This window comes from Neofelis nebulosa, chromosome 17, assembly GCF_028018385.1.
Source record: "Neofelis nebulosa isolate mNeoNeb1 chromosome 17, mNeoNeb1.pri, whole genome shotgun sequence".
NCBI lineage: Eukaryota > Metazoa > Chordata > Mammalia > Carnivora > Felidae > Neofelis > Neofelis nebulosa.
In genome coordinates, this window is record NC_080798.1 from 43,347,372 (window position 1) to 43,353,862 (window position 6,491).

The following is a 6,491-nucleotide window of genomic DNA, read 5'->3' on the forward strand; positions in this document are numbered from 1 at the left end:
CACAGCCATTGTCCCAACCACAGGACTTCCAGGTTTGGGCTCTAAGGGGCCATGCCTGATGCCCCAAGATTGCCAGGGGATAGGTGCCTGCTTCCCTGGTTGCAGGGCCTGAAGACTCTTCCCTTCCCCTGCCTTGGAGACCTCCCTGCTGGACCCAGCTTCCCTGAAAGCTCCCTCTCCCTTTCTCCTTGGGAACACTGGAAATGGACCCTCCCATGAGCTCAGGCTTTCTCAAAAAACAGGAAGAACCTTTGTCTTCGAAATCTCCAAGGCCCTAAAATGGTGAGCAGCTGGCTACTATCAGCTTAGAATGGGCTGGACAGAAAACATCCCTATGCCTAAAATGCATGAGCCACATGCATTAACAACTCCTACTCTGCCACAGGCCAGTTGTGAGTCCTTGTGCAAGTAATTGAATCTCTCTACCATATAAATTCTTGTTTCCAGTCCTGATAAACTCAAACTTATTGTGGAATAAATATCTCTGTACTCTGGCCTCAGAAATGCAAGATAACTTCTCTTGTTAAGATGCCAATCAAGATGACTCTTACCTGGAATTGGAGAACTTTCGGGTCCAACAGAGATGATGACCTAGAAATCAATGTGGAGGATAAGCCCATATATGCCCACAGGGAGAGGGGGGACCTGAGAGTCACAGCCATCTAGACTTTGGGTCCACCTGCTTCCCAGTCACCTCTCCTAGATGTCTCATGGGTATCTAGATGCAACACATCCCTGTATGCCCTCTTTGTCTTTGCCACAAATCTGTTCTTCCCTCTCAGACCCTCCCAAGGGCACCACTATCTTCTCAGTCTCCTGGTCCTTGCCCATTTAACCCAGACAGTCCCCAAGACCAAGCCATCCTCCCTCTGAAACATGGCCAGTGTCCATTCTTCCCACTCTACTCCAGCCCAGACCACCAGCATCTTCCTTGCTGATTCTGCCCCAACCTCCTGTCTAACATCTGCCTGCCTACTTCTAGTCCATTCTACTCCCAGTTTCCAGGTTTATCACTCTTTCTCCTTATTTTTTTTTAAAGATTTTATTTTTAAGTAATCTCTACACCCAACATGGGGCTCAAATTTGTAACCCCGAGATCAAGAGTTGCACACTCTACTGACTAAGCCAGCCAGGCATCCCCTTTCTCTTTATTTGGTTAAAGTGTGTGGTAGTCTGAACAATGGCTTTTCTTTTTTTTTTTTTTTTTTTTTTTAAATTTTTTTTTCAACGTTTTTTATTTATTTTTGGGACAGAGAGAGACAGAGCATGAATGGGGGAGGGGCAGAGACAGAGGGAGACACAGAATCGGAAACAGGCTCCAGGCTCCGAGCCATCAGCCCAGAGCCTGACGCGGGGCTGGAACTCACGGACCGCGAGATCGTGACCTGGCTGAAGTCGGACGCTTAACCGACTGCGCCACCCAGGCGCCCCTGAACAATGGCTTTTCAAAGATGTCCACATCCTAATCTCTGAAACCTATGAGTATGTTACCTTACAAAGCAAAAGGGACTTTGATCAAAATAAGGAGCTTGAAATGGGGGTGATTAGGGCACTTGGGTGTCTCAGTCCATTAAGCGTCTGACTCTTGATTTCAGCAGAGGTCATGATTTCATGGTTCATGGGATCGAGCCCCGTGTCCAGTTGTGCACTCTCAGCACAGAGCCTGCTTGGGATTCTCTCTCTCCCTGTCTCTCTGCCCCTCCCCCCACTGGCTCTCTCCCTCCCTCCCTCTCTCTCCCTTTCTCTCTCTCTCAAAATAAATAAATTAATTTTTTAAAAAAAGAAATGAGGGAGATTATCCTGGATTATCAAGATAGGCTCAGTGTAATCACAGGGCCTTTATAAGAGGAAGGCCAAAGGGTCAGAATGGAAGAAGGTGACATGATGATGAAAGCAGAGGTCAAAGAGATATGACAACACTGCACTACTGGCTTTGAAGGTGGAGGAAGAAGCCATGAGCTGAGGAATGCAGGAGTCCTCTAGAAGATACAAAAGGCAAGGAAACTGATTTTTCCATAGAACCTCCAGAAGAAACCAGCCTGCTGACTCCTTGACTTCAGCCCCTTGAGACCCATTTCAAACTTCTAGAAATAGAAGATTAAAAATTCGTGTTGTTTTTAATGTGTGTTGTGGTAATAGGTTATTGGAAACTAATATAGTGGGTTTCAAGTAGGGTTAAACATACATACATTAAACAAATTAAAGCTGGTTTTATCTGAAACAAAAATCCAGGTGACAGCTCAGATTCCCTCAATGTCTGTGATTGAGTGATTCCAGGTCAGGCTGTCTGAGAAAAGGACACCCTCTGGCCAAATCTGCTTTTTAAAAGCACAGGTAGTTTGATCATGTTCTTCCTGAGTCTGTCAACATAGTGTGGTCCCCAGTCCAGAACCTGACACTGCCTAGGGCATCACCTAGTGAAGAAAGCAACACGTTGCCTGCTCCCAGGGCCGGCACATGGCAGAGAAATTTTCTCAACATGAAAACACCATCTTATCAGTTGCCTGTGTAAGACACTTCCAGGGCTCCCTTTTGCCTTTGGGATGAACTTAAACACCAAAGCATGGCTTCCAAGGACCTGCTTGGCAGGCTCGTATCCACCTCCTCATCCCTGCCCTCTCTGAGGATTATGCAGCTCCAGGAACCCACAGCATTTGCTGCCACCCCCAGGGCTTTTCCCACGGGGTTCCCTTTGCTTGGAGTGTTGTTCCAGCTCCTCCTGCCCCCTTTGGCCAACTTCTATGAAACGTGAGGCACATTTTTCTGGGACAGAAGTCACCCCCTCAGGCAGGACTTGTTCCTGCCCAGAGCAGGTGCCCCTGACCCGCAAGGCAGGTCTGCCCAGGGTGGAAGAGCCCAGGCCAGGGGGAGAAGAGGCCCCACTGTGATTTTAAGGGCTTGCACACATGTGTGTGGGGATTCCAAACTGGTTTACATGACTCCTAGAACCATTGCCAGAAGAGACCTCTGGAGTGGGAAAAAGCAGTTCACCTCGCCCTATGCTGAACCAGCACCCCAGCCTTAATTAGACCCATTGTATACATGGGCTCCCTGACACTTGCCACTTGTCCCAGGGCAGATCACTAGTTGCCAGGTTTCAATCCCAGCTCTGCCAGTCACCAGTTGAGCAAATTGAGCAAATTTCTCAACCTCTGTGGCTCTCAATTTGCTCCTTTGTGAAATGAGGGTAACAATAACTACTACATGAGGATGATAAAGGCTGAAAATGTGCTCAGACTCCTAAAGCACACAAGTTGGTAGTAGACATTGATACATATAATCTCGACCTTGTCTTTCCACCAGGAAATGATGCTATCCATTTTATCAACTAATGAAATTAACTTTTAATTGTGAAACTAGCCTGGGTGGGATGTGGTCAGCCACGGCTCTTGTTCTCTGCGTTCACTTTGTCTGGGTCACAGTACCCTTTCCAATGGACACTTGGATGAGTTGGCCCATTCCACTTGGCTTGTCCCCATGGCCACCAGCATTTCTTGCCCTGGCAAGCTCAGTGACCTCCTGACTGGTCTTTCTGCCTCTACTGTGGGTTCCCCACCCCCATCAGTCCATTCTCCTCACAGCTTGTGACTGTCAGAAAAAAAGGAAAAGAAAAAAAAAAGCGCCTAACTGATTATTTTACTTCCTGCTTACAATCCTCATGACTCTCCCTGCTCCCCAGGGAGCAATATTTCCATGTACCATGAAATTAGAATCTAAACCTCCTCCTTACAGCAGCCTCCAAGACCTCCTGTGCCCCCTGGCTCCGGTTGACCTCTGTGGCCTCATGGCCTCCCTTTCCTCGAAGGACCAGGCTTGCTGTTATAGTAGGGCCTTTGCGCGGATGCTCTTGCTACCTGGAACATCACTTCTTTTGGGAAAGCTTTCTCTGGCCCTCAGAATAGAAGAGGCTGTTATTCCCATAGCACCATGGGACTCTGGCTTCTGCTATCAGTGGCTTCTTGATTGTGTAGTGATCTGATTAGGGGCTGTCTCTCCAGCTGGCCAGAGAGACCACAAGGGGAGGAACAATGTTTATCTAGTTCACCATGGCTTCCCTAGCACAGAGTCTAGAACACAGTAAGCACTCAGTAGATGTTTGATGAAGGCAGGCAGGAGGAAGGAAGGAAGGAAGGAAGGAAGGAAGGAAGGAAGGAAGGAAGGAAACCATAGTGCTTCTTATAGGAGTTCTTTTGTGAAGCCTTTTTTAAAGTAAATGATACTTGTTGAATTATTTTTGGTGTAAAAATTGACTTTCCTGTATTAATAGCCACATCCTTTCAACATAGTAAATCTATTTTTTTCCGTATCCCTTGCAAAGCCTTTTTTTTTTTTTTTCTACACTTAGGACATTTTCCTCCCATTAATTTTTCTTTGTTAAGTGGTTTTTATGACTACTTTGTGCTTTAAGAAAGAAGTACTGCTCGGTATTTAGAACATTCTCTCAGCTTCCTTGGTGAGAAGGTTTTGGCAGCTTTCCCACTGTTGACTATAACCAGTGCAGCTTGGAACACGATGTCACCCCTCCAGAACACTCTCGGACCTAGATAAAACTTATTCTGTGTCTCTACTTGGGGACAAGGTGTTTGGAAACAGCACCTTATGCAACCGAGCCGCTGCAGGGCCGTCCCTTGGAGGCAAATGTAATAAAAATCATGGTGTGTGGAAAATGTGCCCACAGAGTCCTAGAAACTAAAGCTTTTAAAGCTTCTCTGCCAGTAATTCAGCTTTTATTTTATGTTTCTTGGAAAACTGAAGGCCTGTATTTACCATATGTGTTACCAAAGATGCAGGGGAGGGTGGGGTAGTGAAAGGTATCTTGGGCTGGTAAGAATGTCTATGGCCGCCTGGTCAAAGCTCTCCTCTTTGCAGCTGACCTCCACTCGGCCCTGCCTGTGCTCCCCAGGGAGGAATATTTCCATCCATCACGAAATCTATCTCTTTGCTCGCTCACTTCTATGGGGAATGGTATATGCGAGCAAAGTTGTTGGCTGTTGTTACTTTATTTCAGAAATGTGCAGGCCTGAGACACCTGAATTTTTCCTCGAATACTTGAAAGCAAATTATGTGCCAGAACCTCTCAGGCCTGTTCCCAGCGGAATTTCCTTTGAGTGTTCATATCTTGAAACCTTATGTAACCTGACACAATTATCTGAAAAGGCTCGGAATCTAAAAAAACAGCGTTCTGAGCTAGGAATGAAGTTTGGAGCTGGGAAAGAAGTGTTCTCCCCTGCCAGGGGACTGGGTCATACCTCACTATGACAATACCCAATTTACATTCCAAAGAAAAATGCTAAACCCCTGGCACTGTGATCAGTGGGTGTACGTGCTACATCTCTGAACAAGGAATCACTTAACGAGGTGCTCAAGGGACATGACAAAAGTCCTAGACCTGGCTGGTGGTTAAAAATATTTCGATAACCACCTTGAGCAACTGGTCTTCCCGGGATGGAAGCAAGAGTGGCTTGGGCCCTTTCAGGAGATAACTGCCTCCACTGACTCAAAAATCAGCCTATCTGGAGAGTTGGGGTCTCATGCCAGCGGTTAGCACTGCAAATGGAATATATGCGCCAGTCTGGAACCCATACTTTCACCAAGTGGTCGGTCAGGGTGATTCTGACTCTTGCCCAGCCCAAGACTCCACCCCTCCAGCCCAACCCCCAACTCTAGGAAGAAGGGGAGAGTGAGGACACAAACTCTAAATGCAGACCTAAAGTTGGGGCTCCACCAGGGGATGGCCCCGCATTCTCGAAAGCCCTTGACCCAAGAGCTTCTGTTCCCTCTCCTTTTGTTTCACTTTTAGAAATCCCAACCCTGCTCTCCATTTGCATACCAGCGGTGAGAGATCTCCAAGGAGAACAGGCACCACTCATAGGTGGTTGGCTTTTCAAGGAATTTGCTGGAGAAAATTGTAGGCAAGGCTGTGAACAAAACTCCCCTCCATCTGGTTTCAGTTTATTTAAAAAACAACACACACAGGCCTCCCCACCAGCAATCAGAAAACAGCCGCAGCTTCCCCCAGGGGGGTATTAGCCACCAGGGGTGGGGCTGAATTATATATATGCAAATAAATTAAACCAGCTAGCCAACAGCAACTAATTTTTGTATCTTTTGCAGTTGTTCTGCCAAAAAACAAACAAACAAACAAAAAAGGGCCTAAATCAGGGGTGATAGAAGCTGTAAAGAAGCAAGTTTCAGAATTAGTTTTAACAACTTGCCTTAATTCTACCATTGGGAGACATGTTTCTAATACAAAAGCAAATAAAAAAAGGTTGTTAGTCTTCCACCTGGGTATTGCCAACCCCCTATGCTTAAGGCCAGGGGGGCAGTGTGACTGGATGGTTAGGAGTATAGAGTTTGGATGGCTGTGTGACCTATGGCATGTCATTTAATCTCTCTGAGCTTTGTTTCCTTATGTATGGGAAGGGGATAATGATAGTACCTGCTTCACAGGGATGATGTGAGCATAGTAAATAAAATAAAGGACAAGCAAA